This window comes from Mobula hypostoma, chromosome 7 (assembly GCF_963921235.1).
Source record: "Mobula hypostoma chromosome 7, sMobHyp1.1, whole genome shotgun sequence".
Classification (NCBI taxonomy): domain Eukaryota; kingdom Metazoa; phylum Chordata; class Chondrichthyes; order Myliobatiformes; family Myliobatidae; genus Mobula; species Mobula hypostoma.
Window position 1 is genome coordinate 25,808,730 of NC_086103.1, and position 25,635 is coordinate 25,834,364.

Here is a 25,635-nt window from a genome sequence, read left to right on the forward strand (position 1 = left end):
TCTAAAGAAGGGTCTCGGCCCAAACGCTCAACTGCTTACCCTTTTCCATAGATGCTGCCTGACCTGCTGAGTTCCTGCAGCATCTTGTGTGTATTGCTTTCTTTTCACATTGTTTGTCAATCTTTGTTTATGTATAGTTCTTCAAGGTGGTATGTGGCGACACACACGTACTTCAATAATAAATTTACTTTGACTTTGAGTCTGAAAAAAACTAAGGCAAAGTCTTTGGATGTTTTAAAATCCTGAAGCAAGATAGAGCTGAAGTTGATGTCTGAGCTTGAGAATGAACTGCTCCTGCTAACCCCTGAAGGAAAACTGAAAACACGACACACCATCAAATTTGTCATCATTTGGATCAGTGTTTCCAAGTATATTCAGTCTTCCAGAATTTAAGTGTGCTGCTGTTCACAGCTGCAAAGAACAACCCACTTGTGCTGACTGGGAGCTTTGACTTTGACAAGGTTAAACACAAAAACAAAATACACAAATCGTCAGTGTATCTGACATGCGAGTTCCACTTTCATCTTGTTATCCTAATTGGAACCAGATTGTGAACAAATTGCAGGCCCTCAAACTATATTAAGTGACAGAGTGACACACACAAAATGCTGAGGAATGCAGCATGTCAGGCAGTGTCTATGGAATGGAAGACAGAGTTGATGTTTTGGGCCGAGATCCATCATCATATTAAATGGCACTCTTCATCGGGATCGTAAGCTCTTTGTAACTGCTTCTTACTAAGACAAGTAACAGAGACAGCGACACCATCAACTGAGTTCCTAAACACAAGCAAGAGACAATCTGCAGACGCTGGAAATCCAACCAGCACGTACAAAATGCTGGAGGAACTCAGCAGGCCAGGCAGCATCTATGGAAAAGAGTAAACAGTCGACGTTTCAAGCCAAGATCCTTCTTCAGTTCTTGAAGCACTTTGTATGTGTTACTCTGGATTTTCAGCATCTGCAGATTTTCTCTTGCTTGTGTTTAAGACACAACAGCTTCCTCTGCATGGGAAAACCAAGTGCAATTTGGGACACACATTAAAGTTGCTGGTGAACGTAGCAGGCCAGGCAGCATCTCTAGGAAGAGGTACAGTCGACGTTTCAGGCCGAGGCCCTTCGTCAGGACTAACTGAAGGAAGGAGTCCTGACGAAGGGTCTCGGCCTGAAACGTCGACTGCACCTCTTCCTAGAGATGTTGCCTGGCCTGCTGCGTTTACCAGCAACTTTTATGTGTGCTGCTTGAAATTCCAGCATCTGCAGATTTCCTTGTGTTTGCAATTTGGGAGATCACTTTGCAAAACACCATTGTTCAGCCTGCAGGAGTAATCCTGACCTTCTGGTTGCCTCCTACTTTAATTCTTCATCTCATTACCACCTTGACTTAACTATCTGTGGCATCCTTCACTGCTCTAATTAGACCAATGCAAGCTTGGGGAATCACACCTCATTTTCTGCCTGGGCATATTGCAGCCTTGCAGATTCAACGCCAGACCCTCTCTCTATCTTTCAGTCAGTGACAGAAATGGCCATTTCTGCCTGTCAATACTTAACTCAGTTTTTCTTTCTCTACCATAAAGTCTGGCCTCCTGGCCATGTTCCCAACCTTGCTACAACAAACAAAAGTATAATGTGCTACAAACTGCTGCTCTAACAGACATATTTATTAAATTGGTCTCATCCGTATCTTTGTTCTACCCTTCACTCCCCCAACTTCACTGCTACTGAATGTTCATATATTCTCTTCCTTTCTCAGTTCTGACGAATCAGAATGAGAATCAGGTTTATTATCACTGTCATGAAATTTGTTAACTTAGCAGCAGCAGTTCAATGCAATACATAATATAGAAGAAGAAAGAATAATAATAAATCAATCAATCAATCAATCAATCAATTACAGTAAATGTATGTTGAATAGATTAAAAATCATGCAAAAAGCAAAAATAATATGTTGAAAAAGTGAGGTATTGTTCGCGGGTTCAATGTCCATTTAGGAATCCGATGGCAGAGGGGAAGAAGCTGTTCGTGAATCGCTGAGTGTGTGCCTTCAGGCTTCTGTACCCCCTACCTAATGGTAACAGTAAGAAAAGGACATACCCTGTGTGCTGGAGGTCCTTAATAATGGACACTGCCTTTCTGAGACACTGTTCCTTGTAGATATCCTGGGTACTTTGTTGGCTAGTACTCAAGATGGAGCCGACTAAACTTACAACCCTCTGCAACTTATTTCAGTCCTGTGCAGGAACCCCCCTACTCCCCCATTCCAGGCAGTGATGCAGCCTGTCAGAATGCTCTCCAAGGTACAACTATAGAAGTTTCTGTGTGTATTTGTTGACATACCAAATCTCTTCAAGCTCCTAATGAAGTGTAGATGCAGTCTTACCTTCTTTATAACTGCATCAATATGTTGGGACCAGGTTAGGTCCTCAGAGATCTTGGTACCCAGGAACTTGAAACTGCTCACTCTCCCCAATTCTGATCCCTCTATAATTAGTATGTGTTCCTTCATCTTACCCTTCCTGAAGTCCACAATCAGCTCCTTGTCTTACTGACATTGAGTGCAAGGTTGTTGTTGTGACACAACTCCACTAGTTGACATATCTCAATCCTATGCGTCCTCTCGTCTCCATCTGAGATTCTACCGACAATGTGGTAGACACATCAGCAAATATATAGATAGTGTTTAAGCTGTGCCTAGTCACATAGTCATGGGTGCAGAGAGAGTAGAGCAGTGTCTCTGACTGGGAATATTAGCTGTTCCTCCTTCAACAGAAGCTGCTCAGCCTGACAAGGGTTAAAGTCATCCTTTCACAAGAAAAGCCAACAGATTGGTTGCCTCGGTATATCAGTGGTAATTGTCCAGCACACCTTGAGTCATACAGCATAGAAAGAAGCCCTTCAGCCCAACTCACCCATTTTTACCAAGAGCACATCTACGCTCGTCCTAGTTTTCCAGGGTTTGACCCATATCCTTCTAAACATTTCCCATCCATATACCTGTCCAAGTGGTTTTTTGTTATTGTATCTGACTCAACTACTTCCTCTGGCCAGTTCCATATACTTACTACTCTCTGTGTGGAAAAGGTTCTGCTCAGGTTCCCAGTAGATATTTCTCCTGTTACCTTAAACCAATGCTCTCTAGTTTTTGATTTCCCTACCCTGGAAAAACATTTTCATGTTGGTTCCCAATGACTGATTTCCAAATAACCATCCCTTTGAACAGTGACATTAAACAATTGCTCACCATTTTAAAAAATATATATATCAGATACTTGCATCAAAGTGGATAAACACGCTTTTTTCTATATTATTTTGCCTCTGCCATGTTCCTGCCTACTCATTTAATTTTTCTCTATCTCTTTGAAACCTCTTTTTATCTCCCTCCATACACAACGTTTCACTGAGTTTTGGATCACATTTGTGTGATATTAATACATCTTTCTGAATTTTGATGGTGGCCAGGGGAAAAGAGATCTCACTTGGTTTCACAGCAAGAAATTACACACAGATACTTTTCACAGTCTAAAAGAATGAATTTTACACCATCATTTAGAATGAATTAAAGATCATAAAAGTTATAATGTATTAGCCTAACCTTTGGAAGTTTCTTGTTCCAATGAAATCTTAATTGTAAGGAAACATAGATTGCCAGCACTGTAAATGACAAATTGAGCTGAAAAGTTTTTTTGATCATGAGATAATTTATATGACTCCTGTTTGAAATTATATCCTGGCATCAATTTGTCTAACAAATTTTGATTCTGTTACATATCAGTAGGGGGTTTGAACAAGGTATCCATTCTCTGAAAGACTTTGGCAGTCTTTTAGATTGTGCCTCTCTCTGAAAGTTTCTTCTATTAAAAGCAATGTATGTTGTGTTGAAGGAAATGTGCCAGTAGAGCAGCTCTAGGAGTCTAGAGAAGATATGGTAAAGCAAAATTAAAGTATAGAAGCTGGAATGTTGCTTTGCAATTGTATAAGAAGGCGGGAGGAGAAGAGAAGTAGCGCGCTGCGCGTGAGCAGCCCTCTGATGAAAAATGATATTATATCTGTTAAATAGGGGCCGTGGACAATTCTGATTTGATGAAGATGGATGTGAAAGCACAGAGGAACATCTGGAGAAATTTCTGAAACGCCCGTTCGCTGCTGTCATTACTGCGCCGTCGGGAATCTTTCGGAGGGTAGGCCTCAAAATCTCCGGCTTTGCCTGTTGTTGGCGACCGAGAAGGAGGTCGAATCGTTCGGATAGTGATGGCGCTCAGTACTCAGTGTCGGACAGCTGATCAGAGCTCGAGATGTGGGACATTTGAGTGACTTTGAACTTTTACTGTGCTCATGAACTTCATCAAGTTATGGTATTGTTGCACTGTTGTAACTATATGTTATAGTTATGTGGTTTTGTTAGTTTTCTTCAGTCTTGGTTTGTCCTGTGTTTTGTGATATCACACCGGAGGAGATATTGTATCATTTCTTAATGTATGCATTACTAAATGACAATAAAAGAGGACTGCGTGTCTTCATAACCTAAGGCATTGGTGAGATCAGACTTGGAGTTTTCAGTTTTGGTCATCCTGCCAAAGAAGAAGAAGAAAGCCCTTAACTCCGAGTGGAGTCATCGGGATGCTGTCATGACGGCGTTCTTTAAGCAGGCTTTCTTATTTTTACGAGGCCGAGTTACTAGCTCAACGCTCAACCCAGCATGGATGGAAAGCATGCAAGGGAGCAGGCTGGATTCAAACACAGGAGCCTTTGCTCCGAAGTCAGGCGCTGATGCCACTACACCACCAGCCAGTAACTCTGCCACAGGAAAGGTATCATTCACCTCGAAAGAGCTTAACGGCGACTCCTTTCCTTGCGTTGAAACTAACCATATAACAATTACAGCACAGAAACAGGCCATCTCGGCCCTTCTAGTCCGTGCTGAACTCTTACTCTCACCTAGTCCCACCGACCTGCACTCAATCCATAACCCTCCATTCCTTTCCTGTCCATATATCTATCCAATTTAACATTAAACGACAACATCGGACCTGCCTCAACCACTTCTGCTGGAAGCTCATTCCGCACAGCTACCACTCTCTGAGTAAAGAAGTTCCCCCTCATGTTATCCCAAAACTTTTGCTCTTTAACTCTCAACTCATGTCCTCTTGTTTGAATCTCCCCCACTCTCAATAGAAAAAGCCCATCCACATCAACTCTATCTATCCCCCTCATAATTTTAAATACCTCTATCAAATCCCCCCTCAACCTTCCACACTCCAAAGAATAAAGACCCAACTTGTTCAACCTTTCTCTGTAACTTTGGAGATGAAACCCAGATAACATTCTAGCAAATCTTCTCTGTACTCTCTCAATTTTGTTGACATCTTTCCTATATTCATCTTCAGAAACAGCTCTATTTCCACCTTTAACATCTTTATTTTTCCTTTTCAGGGTTCTTTTGAAGACCCTAAACTGGAGTTACACGCAGGCTTCAGTTCTTTGCGGGAATGGGACCGGTTCTCGGGGTTCCACAACTGGCCGTTATTCGACATGCCAAGAGTTTGGCCTGAGAGACTCGATCGTGTTCGGAAGCCTAAGATCTTGGGGCTCTGGAAGTGGGCAGATTGCGGGTCACTGTCACAGCAGGAGACTTAAGTGTCATCGGGGAGGCTGGAAAATCTTTTACTGTAGGCCTGAAGACCCGAAGTCTTTGCGATCTTCAGACACAGAGCTCGAAAAAGGGAGGAAACAGACCTTTAACATCGTAAACCAGCGGGTTGTTGTATTGTCTCCCGCTCGCTGAAAAAAATGGGGGTCACCTCCCTCTCCCTTGCCAGGGAGAGAGAGAACATGTGGTTTGTCGAATGTTGGATGAAATTTTGGGGTAATTTTGGTCTGTGTCTTTGCTATCACTTAGCTCACGCTTGTGCTTGGTAGTGGGTGCGCTTTTTGTCTTGCTGACGGAGGGAAGGGGGATCATTGCTCATGCGGGAGGGGGAAGCTTTGGGGGTACTAAGGGCTCTCACGTTTAATTGTCATTCATTCTTTGAGGCACTTCTCTGTTTTTGTGGAAGTTTGCGAAGAAAAAGCATTTCAGGATGTATATTGTATACATTTCTCTGATATTAAATTTGAGCTTTGAACCTTTGAACCTTTGAAAAGGTTTATGAGGATGAAAAGATTTTCCGATGACTCCCACCTCTTGTGGGTCAAATCTCAAATAATGATGAGTTGAAGAGGAGATAGACAGCCTTACAACAATGGTGTTATGCTAACACATTTTTGCACAAAGCCAGCAAAACAAAAGAGCTGGTCATTGACATCAGGAATAGGGTAGTGTACACATTCCTATTTACATCAATGGTGCAGAGGTTTGAGTGCTGAAATTCAGCAATAGCATGTCCTTGTCTAACTATGTAAATGCCGTGGCCAAGAAAGCACAACAGCGCCTCTTCTTTCCCAAGAGGGTAAAGAAATTTGTCATTTCCCTTTTGTGCCTCTCCAATTTTTTTAATGCATCACAGCTTGGTATGGCAACTGCCTGAAATATACATCCTGAAATGCTTTTTCTTTGCAAACTTCCACAAAAACAGAGAAGTGCCCAAGACCGCAAAAGCACTGCAGAGTGTTATGGACACAGCTCAGCATATCATGGAACAGCTTCTTTCCCTCGGACATCAGATTTCTGAATAGACAATAAATCCATGTACACTATCTCACTATTCCTTTTTACTCTCTTTTTGCACTACTTACTTAATCTAAATATATATATCTATCACTGCACTTCTGCTGTTAGACAACAGATTTCATGACATATTCCAGTGCTATTAGATTTGATTCTGATTAATGCAAATATGTAATCAGTCAATCATGTGGCAGCAACTTAATGCATAAAAGCATGCAGACGTGGTCAAGAGGTTCAGTTGTTGTTCAGACCAAACATCACAATGGGGAAGAAATGATATCTGAGCGACTTTGACCAGGGAATGATTGTTGGTGTCAGACCGGATATTTTGACTATCTCAAAATCTGCTGATGTCCTGGAATTTTCACACACAAATCTTCAGGTTTTACAGAGAATGGTATGAAAAAAAGATCTAGTGAGCAGTAGTTCTGTGGGCAAAAATGCCTTGTTACTGAGAGAGGTCAGAGGAGAATTGCCAAACTGACAGGAAGATGACAATAACTCAAATAACCATGTGTTATGACAGTGATGTACGTTCAGAGATGCTCTTCTGCACACCACCGTCATAACACAATGATCCCTCCAAATAATCTAATAATTTCTTTGATCCCCTACTATCAGGCAGGTGGTACCGTAGCATTAGGACAAGAACTGTTAGGATGAGAAACAACTTCTTCCCTCAGGTTGTAAGACTACTAAACTCCCTGCCACCACCTAGATCTCATCATGTACATAAAGCATCAGTAGCATTAAACTGCTTATCTTTTAACTTGTGTCATAAAGACACCTTATTATTTGTTAATCTATATGTGGTAATATTATTTTATGTGTTATGTGTGTGAATTATATGTACTGTGTTGTGTGCCTTGGTCCAGAGGAATGTTGCTTCATTCAGTGGTGTACAGGCATACAGTTGAATAACAATAAATTTGAACTTGATACTGCTTGACCTGCTGAGTTCTTCCTATTGATTGTTTGTGGGTCTAGATTCCGGTATCTGCAGATTCTTATGTCTCCAATCTGTAAACACACTTTGCCCCCGGCAGTGGTAGATTTCCTCTGTGAACCTATGCCACTCTGTGTTTGGGACAATGCTGAAATAAGCAGTCTGGTCCAAGGTGCAAGCTAGTAGCGAACTCAGGGCAATCAATGATGAAGCCAGTCGCTAAAATAGATAACAAATCAGGTACCCAACATCTTGGCCAAGGAGGTGGAATTGAACGAGTGTCTGAGAGCAATAGCAAGGGCGAGAAGCTTAGGGAGAAAATGCCAGATTGTGAAGATATACAGTCGGCGGTCATTGGGTTGTATTTCAGCCAACACCACAAACAAAACTAGCTGTAATTTTATGTTTGTCATAAGTACTCCTGAACACCTCATCAAAATAGATTTATTTATTTACAATATTATGCTCAAAATCTTTACTCCTTGGAAGCTGATGTACTCTCGTCATTTGTTTTGTCACTCAGACCAACTGTAAATATTTTATTTTCTCTGTGGTATTAACAGGTAAATTTAGAAGGTAATATTGCCATCATTTCCATGAGCATTTGTCAGACTCTGAGCATCTCACACTCCCAATAATTCAGCTGAAAATGTTGGCAAAGGTGGTGCATAGCAGTCCATGACTTGTTAAACTTTGCTCTAAAAGTGCTGGAAAAGTTACTCTGTGCAAATCAGCCTAGTGACAATTTCAAAGATCAGCTCAGGTAAGTGGAAGAAAATGAATACCATCATTTCAACTTCTGGCCAGCAATAGATTTTTGAAAAAATTCAATCATGGTTCCTTTCTTTCCAATGTGAGATCTTTTTATTACTGTTAATGATTAACTGCTCTCTGTACCCTCCGCTTGACCATGACTACTTCCACAGAGATATTGGATAATCACATTGAGATCAAGGGATTTGAAGCCCATGTGTTGCCTTGTAAAACAATTTTCCATTCCCAAATCCAATCAAAATTCTGATAACTGGTACATAAATCTTTTAAACAGTACATCACACATCATTTTCACAGCAATTGCTGGAGTAACAGTTTCAGTAACTATTAATCAGGGCTCAAGATAACTTTCAAACAATATTGCGGCATGAAACACACAAAAATAATGAGATCACTTTTTGTAGTTCCAAAGGAAATGATTTTGATACGCTTAGATAAATTATAGCAGTAAAAGTGGAAAGTGTGGAGACTACATTGGTTTGACAATTTACTGCAAAGCTGAAATCAAAAAATAGGAAAAGTTAGCTGGGAGCTGGGCTCCAAGATCCATATCATTACAGTCAATTAATTGGTTATCAATGAATTGAGTTTAAGTGAAACGGAAATAAATAGCAATAATTATTTTGAATATCACATTTGCTCAAGTATTGAGGCATGAACTGTGGTTCTGTTCTAACAATTTTAATTATCTTTTTCTGAAGCAGGATGATTTGTTTCCACTTTTCTCTTCTGTATCCCAAGGTGGCTAACAGGGCTCTTGTGGGAACTGCAATCTCTTCCGTAGATGGGGCAGAAGATGCCTTGTAGGGGCGATGTCAAGGACAATGCATCTGAGTTCCTGAGCGATACAAGCAGAACAGTGTTCAGGTCTGCCATTGTTTGGATTGTCTATCATTGTCTGGCATTATATGTCTTGCAAGACCTTGATCTTGTAACATGGGAGCATAACAGTTAGCACAAAGTTCTACAGCGCCAACGATCAGCAAACAGGATTCAATTCCCACTACTGTCTATAAGGAGTTTTTTACGTTCTCCCTGTGACCAAGTGGGTTTCTTTGGGGCACTCCAGTTTCCATCTGCATTCTAAAGATATATGAATTAAGGTTAATAAGTTGCGTGCATGAGATGTTGCTGCCAGAAGCATGGCAACACTTGCGGGCTGACCCCATCCTCGGGCTGTGTCGGTCACTGATGCAAAGATTGTCTTCACTGCATGTTTTGATGTTTTGATGTTGTGGTAGTTGTCCATTCGATGATGATGACAGGAGACTTTGCAGGAGAGTTTTTAAAGCGGAAAAGCCGTTGCACTGGAGCAATTCCACTTTCTTGACCTCAGAAGTCCAGGTCTAGTGGTACGAGCAAATGTCACAAACTGAGGTCTTCCTTGGTCGCAGTGTATGACCATGAGTTCTTCTCTGCCTTATCATGCCCTTCGCTCTCCACATAGCGTTGCAGAACCACCTTCCTGGTCATTGGATCTCTCTTTAGATCTCATCTGCCCAGCCTACTGAGGCTGACTTTGCATGCTAAGACAGGCATGTCCCTATCTCACCACGGTATGAGACCCGCCAGTTACTCTCACCTGGTTTAGCCCGCCTGTTGATGTGTGGTGCCTAGGCTGCGACTGCTGTTGCATACAGACACTTGGAGCTCCATATGAGAGCCAAGAGACGGGTGGGGACCAAAGGTGAGTGAGATACCCCAGAATGGACATGACAAGCCCCTTCTCCAGAAGTGCTACCCTTCCCTGGACACACCATACACCCAATTACAGTACATGGGTGTAAATGCGACATATTAAGCTAATCTTAACTATTATTGTATCACACTTGCAGTTCAGTTGAAGGCCGACTGCCACAAGTAAAATACATTGAAGTGACTGCAGATGCTGTAAACATAGATAAGCCCCTGGTCCAAGCAGACCATTTCCAAAATTGACAAGGCGCAAACTGTGTTGCAGGGGAGAAAATGACTCAGAGTCAGAATCAGACAGCTGATTCTACAAACTATTGACTCACTTACAAGGACTCATGACATCTCATTTTCTCAGTGTTTAAAGAAGACAGCTGTCATGGTCCAGTCTGTGAAATCCACATTCCGGTTCACGGTCCGGTCCATGTTCCTTATTCCAGGTTTTCCGGTTTTCCCCAGTTTCTGTTGAGGCAGCTGATTCTCGTTTAGGCTGGCTTCATAAATTCCTTCAGGATTCAGCCTCTGGCTGTTGGATTATTCCTATCCATATTCCCTGTCTGTATCCCTTCCCTTCCCCTTCCTTCTGTTGCCTCGCCTCGCCTCGCCTCGCCTTGCCTTGCCTTGCCTTTGCCTTGCCTTTGCCTTGCCTTGCCTGTAACCCTCACCTGCATTGCTGTCAAGTTCCATTACCGGAGCAAGATAAGGAACTGTCTATTGTTGATTTGAACTGTCTCTGTGTCCATGCCTTCACTAGGTAGGTATGGCTATTTGCCGCTATCTAGTGTTGGGATCTATCTTTGTTACCTTGCCTTCGCTAGATAGGTCCGGCTGTTTGCTGCTACCTAGTGTTGGGAACTGTCTGTGTCCACGCCTTCGCTAGATAGGTCCAGCCACTTGCCGCTACCTAGTGTTGGGAACTGTCTGTGTCCACACCTTTACTGGATAGGTCTGGCCGTCTGCTGCTGCCTTGTGTTGGGAACCGTCTCATTGTATTCTGCATTCTGTGTATGAGTCCCGGCCCTATGTCCTACTTCCAAGGACGGGTCCCAGCTCTGTGTTCCATGTTCCTATTCTCCCTCGACCAAGGCTCTGCATTCCTGTCTCTCCCTCGACCAAGTCAAGGCTTCGGGGTCTCGTCCAGTCCTAGCCACATCCAAGAACATGTCCTGTCCTAGCCACAGCTTTGTGTTCTCGTCTCGTCCATGTGCCTTGCCCAGCCTGGTGCTGGAGATTCCTCGTCCTGGGCTGGAGTTCCCTCGTCCAGTCCTGGAGTCTCTTGTCACGTCCTGTAGCCTCATCATGTCCTTACCTAGTTCTGGGGTCCGAGCCTGAGTCAAGACCCAGGTTCTGGGTCCTTGCCCAGTCTCTGGCTTGGAATCCGAAACCAAAGCTCGTCATACCCAGGACTCTCTCGTTCTGTCCTGTAGCCTCGCCTAGTCCTGTCTCCCAAGACCACATCATGTCTTCGCCTAGTTCCGGAGTTCGAGCCCAAGTCAAGACCCAGGTTTCGGGTCCTTGTCCAGTCTCTGGCTCAGGTCCAAGCCCAGGCTCCTAGTTCCAAGTTCCATGTCCTGGTCCCGCTATCCTAGTCAAATCCTAGCCCAGGCCCTGCATCCTCGTCTCATCCAGGGCCTGTGTCAATGTCCAGCTTCCTTTCTTCCCCACTTCCCTTGCTTGCTTAACTCTAGTCCTAGTCCTGTTCCTAGTATGTCAGTGTCTGTGTCTTGCATTTGGGTCCACTCCCTGCTTCCACCTTATGACAACAGCACAGTAGAGTAGTGGTTAGCACAACCCTTTTCAGAATAGGCGACCTGGGTTCAATTCCCGCCACTGACTGTAAGAAGTTTGTACATTCTCCCTGTGACCACGCGGATTTCCTCCCACAGTTCCAAAGACCTACCGGTTTGAAGGTTAATTGGTCATTGCAAATAGGATTAAATTGGGCGATTGCAGGGTGGTGTGGCTCAAAGGACCAGATGGGCCTATTCTACACTGTATCTCAGTGTTTAATCTCAGTAATAAATAATGTTTTATTTATTTATTTGCACATTTGTCTTTTTTGCATTACAGTTGTTTGTCAATCCTTGTCTGTTTATGTACTGTATGTATAGGTTTTCATTAATTCTATAGAATTTTTTTTTCTGTAATTGCCTACAAAAAGAATGGAGCTCAAGGTAGAATGTTAATAATAAATTTGGTAATGAATTTACTTTGAACTTTGAACATTTGAATTTTGAGTAAAAAAAACCTGAAGATTTACAATTACATTCCCAGAAGTTATCTCTCTCTCTGGCTATCTATCCCATAGGATGATGATGGTTCCTTTCAGTCGGTTAGTGGGGTTTAGGATACCCCACTCCTCAGAAAGGAACAGCGTGTACGTGAGTGGATTTTGGGTGAGTAGGGGGTTGCACAGGTTCAGACCCACCCTCTCGAGGTCCCCTTCAAGATCCAGTGGCATGGTGGGGTCCAAGACGGCTGGGGGAAGTTCTGTTGCAGTGAATGGCCAGACCAAGCTTCGATGCAAGGGATGCCCTTTCCGTGCTTCACGGCACGTGTTTGCTAGATGGCCGTTGACCCTATGAGAGGGTTCATCCGACCTTTGACAGGTCTTGTTTTAAGACCCAAGCCTGGTGGGGGAGCCGGTTTAGTCGCCGACCACCTGACCATGCGACAGGTAGTACTGGGTTACATGGTACCAGTAGCACTCAGACGAGTGACCTGACCAGGAGTTATAGAGAGAGGTTGAAATGACAGGAACTTTACTCACTAGCTAGTAGGAGAATGAAGGGTGGTCTGCCAAACCTGTTTAAAAGCAACACTTATTTAGATCAGGTGAATGCACCCACTCTTCATGCCAGTGTTGGAACTCAAGAAATAGAGGGCATAGATTTTGAGTGAGGGTTTCAGATTTAATGGGAACATCTTGGGGAGCTTTTTCACCCAGAAGGTGTTGATTATATGGAATGAGCTGCCAGTTGAAGTAGCTATATTAACAATATTTAAAAGATACTTGGACAGGTACATGGATAGGAAAGATTTAGAAGGATATGAGCCAAATGTGGGCAAATGGGACTAGCTTAGATGGGCATCTTGTTCAGCAAGGGGCAGCAATGACTCTGCTGAAAATCCAAAACAAAACCACGAGTGCTGGAAGTATTTAACAAGTCAAGTAGCATCCGTGCGGAGTGAAACAATGTCAATGCTTTGAGGTCAAAGACCCATCATCAGAAATGGAAGAGAGAAAGACAGTGTTCTAAAAGGAAATAGCTTGGATGGAAAAAGTCTTGCTTTTTGAAAATGCACAAGAAACGTTTCCACTTCTAGTTGGCAGATGGAGTTCAATCCAGAAAAAAGTATGAAGAGATTCACTTTGGAAAGTTGAACTGAAGGCGGAGTACAAGGTTAATGGTAAGATTTGTAACAGTATGGACAAAAGGAGGGATCTTGGGGTTCAGGTCCATCGAAATTGACTGAGTGGTTCGGAAGGTATGTGGTGTGTTGACCCTCATAAGTCAGGGGATTGAGTTTAAAACCCATGACGTTATGTTACAGCACTATAGAACTCTGGTTAGACCACACTTGGGATATTGTGTTCAAGTTGTAGGTGCATGGAACACATTGCCAGGAGTAGTGGTAGAGGCAGATTATTAAGGGCATATAGAGACACATGGATGAAATAAAAATGGAGGGCTACGTGGGAGAAAAGGGTTAGATTGACCTTGGAGTAGATTATTAGGTTGGCACTACATTGTGGGCCAAAATACTTGTAGTGCACTGCACTCTTCTACATTCCATGTTCCAGTTTCATTTCTCCCAGCTGGATGATAACCAGAGTCATTACTCGCAAGATAATGAGCTCTATTGACTCCCGTGAAGCTTGATTCCCTTTCATCATGCTAAATCCAAATTTAATTCTCCAATTATCTCTACTCATATCTGAATGGCATTAACTATTTGCTGATTTCTAGTGCCCATAGCATTTTAGGTGTCATAAATAATGTAACTGGACTGCACTCAGTTTACAGATATATATCACATGCCCACAAAGGTTCAATCACAGTCAGCAAGCAGATTTAAATTAGATTCAGTCACATACAGTTGTGAACAAAAACATTGGGCTCATGGAAGAATTTCTGCCCATCATCTCCATTTTTCTCTCAACTGATATGTTTTGATGCAACAAATACATTTGTAAATGACATTTTTTTCAATTTTTACTGCATAATTGACATAATACTGTCCTCCTTTTCTATTGTATTACCTCCATAACTGCAAACTCTGACAGGAACTTACAAGGAAATTAATGTGTGAAATACCAAAAGAATAACTTAGAAATAATTCAGAATCAGGTGTATTTAAGAGCTTTCAAGATCCCCAAACATATCAAAGAAGTATTTGGCAACCAAAGAGGTATTTCTGAATTGCAGGCAATATAAAAACCACAGCAGCCAAATGGGGCCCAATAAGCTCTTTTAAATAGTGGTATGATAATAGTAGATTAGATTAGATTAGTTTCAACTTTATTGTCATTGTGCCAAGTACAGATACAAAGCCAATGAAATGCAGTTAGCATCTGACCAGAAATGCAACGAATCGTGTTATTTACAAAATAACTGTGAATAAAAAGTAAGTGCTACAGCACACAGATATAAAAGTACTGAGACAGTACAATACGGATGAAATACTGCTTAGCACTGTGATGTGAGGTTCAGCAGGGTCACAGCCTCAGGGAAGAAGCTCTTCCTGTGCCTGCTGGTGCGGGAGCAGAGGCTCCTGTAGCGCCTACCAGATGGGAGGAGAGTAAAAAGTCTATGGTTAGGGTGAGATGCATCCTTGATAATGCTTTTCGCCCTGCTCAGGCAGCGTTTATGGGAGATGTTCTCAATGGTGGGCAATTGGGCACCGATAATCCGCTGGGCAGTTTTCACCACACGTTGGAGTGCTTTGCGGTCTGATACGGGACAATTGCCATACCACACTGAGATGCAGTTGGTGAGTATGCTCTCAATGGTACAGCGGTAAAAGTCCGTCAGTATCCTGGGACAGAGGTGAGCTTTCTTCATGCTCCCCAGGAAATAAAGGTGCTGTTGCGCCTTTTTGATCAGGATGGAGGAGTTCAGGGACCAGGTGAGATCCTCAGAAATGTGGACACCAAGGAATTTGAAGCTTGATACACACTCCACTACAGCTCCGTTGATGTAGATGGGGATGTGCATGTGGCTCCTAGCATGACTGAAGTCCACAATAATCTCCTTGGTCTTCTGGGTGTTAAGGACCAGGTTGTTGTCGGCACACCACGCGGCCAGGTGCAGGATCTCATCCCTGTAGGCCATCTCATCATCCCCTCTGACCAGTCCAACCACCATGGTGTCTGCGAACTTGATTATGGAGTTAGAACCATGTACAGGAATGCAGTCATTGGTGAAAAGGGAGTACAGAAGAGGGCTCAGCCCACAGCCTTGAGGCACGCCGGTGTTCAGGGTGAGAGTGGAGGAGAGGTTGTCTAACTTAACTGATTGGGGTCTGTTAGTCAGAAAGTCCAAGGTCCAATTGCAGAGGTATGAGCTGATACCAAGCTGGCGAAGTTTGGCAATCAGCTTGGAGGGGATCACAGCATTGAATGCCGAACTAAAGTCAATGAACAGCATTCTGACGTAAGAGTTGGGGCTGTCCAGGTGGGTCAGGGCAGAGTGAAGTGCCGTGGAGATGGCATCCTCTGTTGATTTGTTGGTGCGATGCGCAAATTGATGGGGATCCAGGGTAGTGGGCAGACGGGATTTCAGATGTGATAGAACCAGTCTCTCAAAGCACTTTGCAATGATGGGGGTGAGTACCACTGGGCGGAAGTCATTCAGGCCCGTGGCAGTGGAATGCTTCGCCGCTGGCACGATGGTGGCAATCTTGAAGCTTGTAACCAATTTTAGTAAAGTTGATTCACAGTTAGCCCACCAGAGATAATTTACTTCAGAATAATGTCTTTCAGAGACTGATCTAAATTTTTTTGCCGAACAATGACTGTAACATACACCAGTAAAAGAACAGACAAAGAGTAGGCTTGAAAGAGAGATGAAATTGGAGAAGGTTCAGAAGATGTTGATCCTAGGAAGGAAAGGGTTAACATACAATATGAGGAGCTTTTGATGGTGTGGAGAGGTTATTTCCTATGGTGGGGGAGTCTAGGACTGGAGGAAACAGCTTCAGACTGGGGGGATGTCTATATAGAACAGAGACAAGGAGAAATTTCTCTAGCCAGATGGTGGTGAATCTGGGGAATTCATTGTTACAGACATCTGTGGAGGCCAACTTATTAGGTATATTTAAAGCAGAGGTTGATAAATTCTTGATTAGTAAGAGTCAAAGGTTACAGTGAGATGGCAGGAGAATGGTGTTAAGAGGGATAATAAATCAGCTGTGAAGGAATGGTGGAACAGACTCGATGGTCCGAATTGCCTGGTTCTTCTCCTACATCTGATGGTCTTATGGAGATGACTGGCAATGATACCCAATATCGATGAACAGCACAATACAGGGCTGCTGTGTTACAATCACTGCAAGTACACCTGCAAAGCAGCATGTCCGGAATTATTATCTTTCACATGGACTTACCCATTTCATTACCCAAGTGCACTTTTGTTTATAATTATTGTAACATGGAATGATTCACTTTGTTCAATGTGATTTTACAGTATAATGAGGAAAAGTGAATCTCTAGCAAAAACTCCAGCTTCTATCCCACTGTTACAAGACTTGAATGGACCTCAAGTGCTAAGGATGAACTCTTGATCTCTTAGCCTATTCTTCATGGTCTTGATCTTTATTTGGCTACCTACCTACACATCACTTTATCTCTAATGCAATACTATATTCTGCACTCTTTTTTTTCTTTTTGTACCACATTGATAGACTCATGTGTCGGAAAGATCTACCTGGCTGAAGGATAAAAGAAAATGGAAGATTATGGGCTATGTAGGAGGGAAGGTTAAAAAGGATTCAAAATACATTTATTATCAAAGTATGGATGCAGTATACAACCCTGAGTTTCATCTTCCCCACAGACAGCCACAAAAGAGAGAACCACAGAACCTGTTCAAAGAAAAACATCAACCCCATCCCCGCCCATACAAAAAAATCAAATTGCACAAACAGCAACAAACAAAAATGAGCGCAAACGCAGAATATAAAACATAAAATCAAAAGGCATATTTCAGTTCAGCTCAGTGTTCATTATCTGCAAGCTGCCCTAATTCAAAATCGTTCAAAAATTGAACGTGAAGTAGAAAAGGGATCTAGTGCTTCCAGCCGGGCACAGGTACTATTTTAACTGGTGTTTCGATGGCAAACTGCATCACCTTCATCGAGGATGATGCCTAGGCATGTCTAGTCCGGTGGTATATATACTCAACTCCTGTCATCCATCCAATCTGATTGACACCTGGACTTAGCTGGAAGCCTGAGAAGAGTTTATGAACATGAAGTAACTTAAAAGGTCTGCACAACATCATGGACTGGAGGGCCTATACTGTTCAATTTTCTATATCTGGATGGCATGCAAACTGCTTTTCACTGTACTTTGGCACATGTGACAATAATAAAGCTATTACCAATTACCAAGCTTATTTCCTGTGTGGATAGCACCTGCCTACTAAGCTAGATGAGGAGCTATGCATGCTGAGCAAGGACAACCAGCCTATCCTCTGGTAGCCTGTTGCTCTACTTGTCCCTCTTGATCCTCAAGCTCTTCTTTCAAACTTTATATTTCCTTTCTGAACTTCCTGCTGCAACGGCTGCTTTCTTTGATAGCGCAGAATAAAATGTTTGATGATGAAGTTGCTGCTCCCACTCAGGTGTCAGTGGATTGATAAAACTTCCAAGTAAATTTATTATCAAATTATGTATATCATGTACAATCACAGTAGAACAAAAAGAAACAATAGATTCAATGAAGAACAGCACACAAATATTGACAAACAACCAATGTGAAAAAGAAAAAAAACTGCAAATAAAAACAAAAAAAGTAAGTAAATAATACTGACAACAAGAGTTGTAGAGACTATGAATGGCAGTGGAATTTCATCTTCAGTGGATCCATGAAGCCTTCCATGCCAAACCCTACCATCTGGTAGCTGTCAATGTATCAGTACTCAGCAGGTGCCATTGGAGAAAGTAGTAAGGTGGGGAGCCATTACAAAGGGTTACCATCCTGGGGTCAACAGGCCCCTCAGTTAAAGGTAAGGTTCTATGGCATAAAAAAGTTTGGGAGCTCTTGAGTCGTAGATGTTGGCCTTTGTCTCCATGATCTATTTCTACTTCTGTCCTAATCAGCTATTGTGTTGCTTTTCACTGTGTGTTAATGGGTAGTGTTTCAGAGTGACATCCTGCTTAAATTGGTGTGTATTAAATTGCCAGAGGCTACGCTAATCTGTCTGTGATCCTGTTGGGAAATGCAGCGACAGGAATTCTGAAATAAAAACAGACAATTCCTTACCCCAAGCAGCAATTTGCTTGTACTTCACATAGAAGTTGCTGGTGAATGTTTCGGGCCGAGACCCTTGGTCAGGACTAACTGAAAGAAGAGCTAGTAAGAGATTTGAAAGTGAGAGGGGGAGGGGGAGGTCCGAAATGATAGGAGAAGACAGGAGGGGGAGGGATGGAGCCAAGAGCTGGACAGTTGATTGGCAAAAGGGATATGAGAGAATCATGGGATGGGAGCCCTAGGGAGAAAGAAAAGTTGGGGGGGGGGAAGAAGAAGCCCAAAGGATGGGCAAGGGGTATAGTGAGAGGGACAGAGAGAGAAAAAGGAGAGAGAGAAAAAGAATGTGTGTACTGTATATAAATAAATAACAGATGGGGTACGAGGGGGAGGTGGGGCATGAGCAGAAGTTTGAGAAGTCAATGTTCATGCCATCAGGTTGGAGGCTACCCAGACGGAATATAAGGTGTTGTTCCTCCAACCTGAGTGTGGCTTCATCTATACAGTAGAGGAGGCCATGGATAGACATATCAGAATGGGAATGGGACATGGAACTAAAATGCGTGGCCACTGGGAGATCCTGCTTTCTCTGGCGGACAGAGCATAGGTGTTCAGCAAAATGATCTCCCAGTCTGCGTCGGATCGCCAATATATAGAAGGCCACATCGGGAGCATCGGATGCAGTATATCGCCCCAGATGACTCACAGGTGAAGTGTCGCCTCACCTGGAAGGACTGTTTGGGGGCCTGAATGGTGGTGAGGGAGGAAGTGTAAGGGCATGTGTAGCACTTGTTCTGCTTACACGGATAAGTGCCAGGAGGAAGATCGGTGGGGAGGGATGGGAGGGATGAATGGACAAGGGAGTCGCTTAGGGAGCGATTCCTGCGGAAAGCGGGGGGGTGGGGGGAGGGAAAGATGTGCTTAGTGGTGGGATCCCGTTGGAGGTGACGGAAGTTACGGAGAATAATATGTTGGACCCGAAGGCTGGTGGGGTAGTAGGTGAGGACAAGGGGAACCTTATTCCCTAGTGGGGTGACAGGAGGATGGAGTGAGAGCAGATGTGCGTGAAATGGGAGAGATGCGTTTGAGAGCAGTGTTGATGGTGGAGGAAGGGAAGCCCCTTTCTTTAAAAAAGGAAGACATCTCCTTCAGCCTGGAATGAAAAGCCTCATCCTGAGAGCAGATGCGGCAGAGATGGAGGAATTGCGAGAATGGGATGGCATTTTTGCAAGAGACAGTGTGAGAAGAGGAATTGTCCAGATAGCTGTGAGAGTCAGTAGGCTTATAATAGTCACCTACGCTCTGTCCGCCAGAGAAAGCAGGATCTCTCAGTGACACCTATGCTGTGTCCGCCAGAGAAAGCAGGATGTCCCAGTGGCCATGAATGCTCTGTCCGCCAGAGAAAGCAGGATCTCCCAATGGCCACACATTTTAATTCCACGTCCCATTCCCTTTCTGATATGTCTATCCACGGCCTCCTCTACTGTAAAGATGAAGCCACACTCAGGTTGGAGGAACAACACCTTATATTCCGTCTGGGTAGCCTCCAACCTGCTGGCATGAACATTGACTTCTCAAACTTCCGCTAATGCCCCATCTCCCCCTCGTACCCCATTCGTTATTTATTTATATATACACACATTCTTTTTCTCTCTCTCCTTTATCTCCCTCTGTCCCTCTCACTATACCCCTTGCCCATCCTCTGGATTTTCCCCCCTCCCCCTTTTCTTTCTCCCTAGGCCTCCTGTCCCAAGATCCCTTCATATCCCTTTTGCCAATCAACTATCCAGCTCTTGGCTCCATCCCTTCCCCTCCAGTCTTCTCCTATCATTTCGGATCTCCCCCTCCCCGCCCACTTTCAAATCTCTCACTGGCTCTTCTTTCGGTTAGTCCTGACGAAGGGTCTCGGCCCAAAACGTCGACTGTACCTTTTCCTATAGATGATGCCTGGGCTGCTGCATTCACTAGCAACTTTTATGTATGTTGCTTGAAATTTCAGCATCTGCAGATTTCCTCGTGTTTGCTTCTACTTCAGCCAGTTTAGTGTATTGCCTTTTGTTCTCAACTAGTGGTTTCCTCCACACTGGAGAGTGCAGACATAGGATGAGTGTCCCTGTCTGTCTTGTAAAGTATTTCCAGCAGTTTCTGGTATAATTTCCAGACAATGGAGAAGTGTATGAAGATATTGTATAACTAATGTTTAGGGACAACTAAACATAGAAAACATAGAAAACCTAGAAAACCTACAGCACGATACAAGCCCTTCGGCCCACAAAGTTGTGCCGAACATGACACTACCTTAGAAATTACTACCTTACCCATAGCCTTCTATTTTTCTAAGCTCCATGTACCTATCCAAAAGTCTCTTAAAAAACCCTATCGTATCCGCCTCCACCACCGTTGCCGGCAGCCCATTCCACGCACTCACCACTATCCGAGTTAAAAACTTACCCCTGACATCTCCTCTGTACCTACTCCCTAGCATCTTAGGCCTGTGTCCTCTTGTGGCAACCATTTCAGCCCTGGGAAAAAGCCTGTGACTATCCACATGATCAATACCTCTCAACTTATACACCTCTATCAGGTCACCTCTCATCCTCTGTCGCTCCAAGGAGAAAAGGCCGAGTACACTCAACCTATTCTCATAAGGCATGCTCCCCAATCCAGGCAACATCCTTGTAAATCTCCTCTGCACCCTTTCTATGGCTTTCACATCCTTCCTGTAGTGAGGCGACCAGAACTGAGCACAGTACTCCAAGTGTGGTCTGATCAGGGTCCTATATAGCTGCAACATTACCTCTTGACTCCTAAATTCAATTCCACAATTAATGAAGGCCAATACACCGTATGCCTTCTAAACCACAGAGTCAACCTGTGCAGCTGCTTTGAGCGTCCTATGGACTTGGACCCCAAGATCTCTCTGATCCTCCACATTGCCAAGAGTTTTACCATTAATACTATATTTTGACATCATATTTGACCTACCAAAATGAACCACTTCACACTCATCTGGGTTGAACTCCATCTGCCACTTCTCAGCCCAGTTTTGCATCCTATCAGTGTCCCACTGTAACCTCTGATAGACCTCCACACTATCCACAACACCTCCAACCTTTGTCATCAGCAAACTTACTAACCCATCCTTCCACTTCCTCATCCAGGTCATTTATAAAAATCACGAAGAGTAAGGGTCCCAGACCAGATCCCTTAGGCACACCACTGGTCATTAAAGTACTAAAATAGGGAGTATTTTGAGGAAATAATGAGGATTCTTGATTATTGCTGTCATAACTGGGGCATTGGGAGTGGACCCAAATGTAAGACACAGACACTGAAGTACAACGATCAGGACTAGGTTAGTCGAGAAAGATAGAGAAGTGGAGAAGAAAGGACGCTGGACATGACACAGGCCCTGGATGAGACAAGGATGCAGGGCCTGGGCTAAGATTTGACTAGGAAAGCGGGACCAGGACAAGGAACTGGGAACTAGGAGCCTGGGCTAGGACTCCGAGCCAGAGACTAGACAGGGACCCGGAACCTGGGTCTTGACTCTGGCTCGGACCACGGATGTAGGCGAAGACATGACGTGCTACAGGACTGGACGACGTTTGGATTCTTCGAAGCTTTCCAGGGCAGGACGAGGTACTCCTGGGCTGGGCAAGGCACAAGGACAGGACGAGACCCCGAAGCCTTGACTTGGTTGAGGGAGAACAGGAACGCTGAGCCTTGGTCGAGGGAGAACAGGAACATGGATCACAGAGCTGGGACCCCTCCTTGGGAACAGGACTTGGAATGGGGCTCTACACAGTCAGGACTCCTTCTAGGGAGCAGGACGTAGGGCCAGGACTCATACACAGAACATTGAGAGACAGATCTCCACTCAAGGTAGCAGCAAACGGCCGGACCTACCCAGCCAAGGCAAGGGCACAATGAGGCAGTTCCCAACACAAGATAGTGGCAAACAGCTGAACCTACCTAGCGAAGGCGTGGCCAGAGACAGTTCCCAACTCAAGGTAGCGGCAAACAACCGGACCTACCTAGCGAAGGCAAGGACACAAAGATAGTTCCAAACAACAAAAGGCAGTTCTTTATCTAGACACAGCAAGGCTCTGATCTTGCCCTGGCGGTTGAACCTGATGGCATTACAGGCGAGGACACAGGCGAAGGTAGCAGGCGAGGCTTCAGAAGGAAGGGGAAGGGGAGGGAACAGTCTGGCAAATGAAGCTGAACCCAGGAGCTATTTATGTAGCCAGCCCAAAATCAGAATCATGTGCCTCAATTAAGGCACACAACAGGCCAAGGGAAAACCGTAAAACCTGGAATACGGATCGATGGACCAGACCGTGAACCAGAATGCGGACTTCACGGACTGCATCATGACAGATTGCTACCCTTTGTGATAATTATCCATATGATGGCTGATTCAAAGATAGTATTCAATTTACCATGAAAATGTAATCCTTCTCCTTGATCTAAATACACCACTATGCAGCTGTGTGTTGGACTTCCTAACCAACACACCTCAATCAGAATGCAGTATCACTCCTCCTTCCCTATCATCCTCAACACGGATACCACCCATGCAGAAATGTATACATTTCTCAAAACAACCGTGTTGCCAAACTACATGAAGTTCGCTGATGACATGACAGTGATGGGGCTCCTCAACAACAACAGTGAGATGGCCTCCAGAGAGGAGGTGGAAGATCTTGAGACCTGGTGCCAGGCAACTAACCCCTTCCTCAATGTCAGCAAAATAAATGTAAGGGGGTTTCATCTTTTATGTTACTGCAGAGGCTAATTAAAATGGCTTCTTTGTTACATTATACTGGGGAATGCTTCTTTGTTATGTTAAATGTTGAGAAAGTCTCTAGCTAGACATTTGCTCGGGTTAATACGGACAGCAGGATGCTATTAACCAATTGGGATAGTTGTTATGATTTTGGTGTATTTGTAAGATATTGTATGCACGGGGTTTTGGGAGAGAAAGCGGGAGAGAGGGACAGAGGATGGACCAGGTGCTGTGATGTCCGCTAACGGGGTCGGACCCCGAGGAGGGCGTTCAGTGAGGAGGAGAGATGGAGAGGACGACGGACGTGCGGAAAGGCTCCGGTCGATCAGGATCCGGGGGGGGGGGGGGGGGGGGGGCGGTTGTCAGGAATTGATTGAGCTCCAACCTTTTTGTGCACGAAGAGATTGAACTTTGATCAGTGTGGCGCCTTTTATTTTCCTTTTATATTTTATTCTCTATTAATTATATAGTTCCAGTAATATCTATAAACTGTAATCATTTAATTGTATCTGGTGTATTGTCTGTTATTTGGGCGGGGTGGGGTACATCACACAGCATCCACACAAACTATTACCCAGTTTGCCGGGGCCGAGGGCTGTTTCCCTAGATGACAGCGAGCTGAGTGACCCTGAGGCTGGCCAGGGGGGCTACAATTGTGTGGGCTTTGTCCGGGATTGGGTCTACTGGTATGCTGTGTGGGTGCCCTGTTTAAATCAGTAATGTGTGTCTCTGTGGGTTATTTGTTGGTTATTGTTGTATGCGTGGTGGGTGAGGTCTTTGTTCGAGTTCAGACTAGCATTGACGAGTTGGACGTGGCACTGGGGGCTGTCCATGTTGTTGGGAGAGAGAGGAAAGAGTGTTCTGATTTGGAGGTAGTGTCTGCGAATAAATGTTCTAGCTCTGGCAGGCTCCGCCTGGCGTTTGGGATAGTGTCCACCCCAAGAGGGGCAGAGGCGTGCGAGACGTGGGCGGAGCAGAACTCTCAGTTGTTAGATGAGTGGCAGTGCTCGGTTGAGGGAGAGCGACAGGGATTGGTTGAAAGTTTGAGTAGGCGGGCTGGTGACGGTGTTAGAGCTGTCAGGTTCACTTACACCGTAGTGACAGCTGTCAGTTATTTGAAAGAGGGGGGAAAGTTTTCAGTGTGTCTTCTCTGGCTAGGAGGGTGGCTAAATTGCTTGCTGTGCCAGGGGGATCATTTCAGGGGATCAGCCCCTCGGTCAGTTGTTCAGCTGATCAGAGAGGTGTCGGGAAACTTAGTGGAAGCCCAGTGGTGGAACAGCTTGGGGTCTCTGGGGAAGCACGTTCCCAGCAATGTACCGATGAACTTCCGAAAGGAGAAGTCCCTATTCCTGAAAGCTTAGAGGGGCCACGCCTCAGGGTGTCGTTACGGATAGAGGGAAGCGATGCTAAAGTCATCCTCGACCCCGGGGTGCAGGTCAAGTTGTTGTACAGTTCATTTTACAACCGGTGTCTGAAGCATTTACCCTTGACAACCACAAGGGCACCGGAGATTTTGGGTCACCTCCTGCCATTCTGAAAGGGACCTGTTAATCCCTACACTTTGTTTCCTGTCTGCCAACCAATTTTCTATCCATGTCAGTACCCTACCCCCAATACCATGTGCTCTAATTTTGCCCAATAATCTCCTATGTGGGACCTTATCAAAGGCTTTCTGAAAGTCCAGGAACACTACCTCCACTGGCTCTCCCTTGTCCATTTGCATAGTTACATCCTCAAAAAATTCCAGAAGATTAGTCAAGCATGATTTCCCCTTTGTAAATCCATGCTGACTCAGACCGATCTTGTTACTGCTATCCAAATGTACCACTGTTTCATCCTGTATAATTGACTCCAGCATCTTCCCCACCACTGATGTCAGGCTAACTGGTCTGTAACTCCCTGTTTTCTCTCTCCCTCCTTTCTTAAAAGGTGGGATAACATTAGCTACCCTCCAGTCCTCAGGAACTGATCCTGAATCTATAGAACATTGGAAAATAATTACCAATGCATCCACGATTTCTAGAGCCATCTCCTTAAGTACCCTGGGGTGCAGACCATCAGGCCCTGGGGATTTATCAACCTTCAGTCCCATCAGTCTATCCAACACCATTTTCTGCCTAATTCAAATCTCCTTCAGTTCCTCCGTTACCCTAGGTCCTCCGGCCACTATTACATCTGGGAGATTGTTTGAGTCTTCCCTAGTGAAGACAGATCCAAAGAACCTGTTCAACTCGTCTGCCATTTCCTTGTTCCCCATAATAAATTCACCCGTTTCTGTCTTCAAGGGCCCAA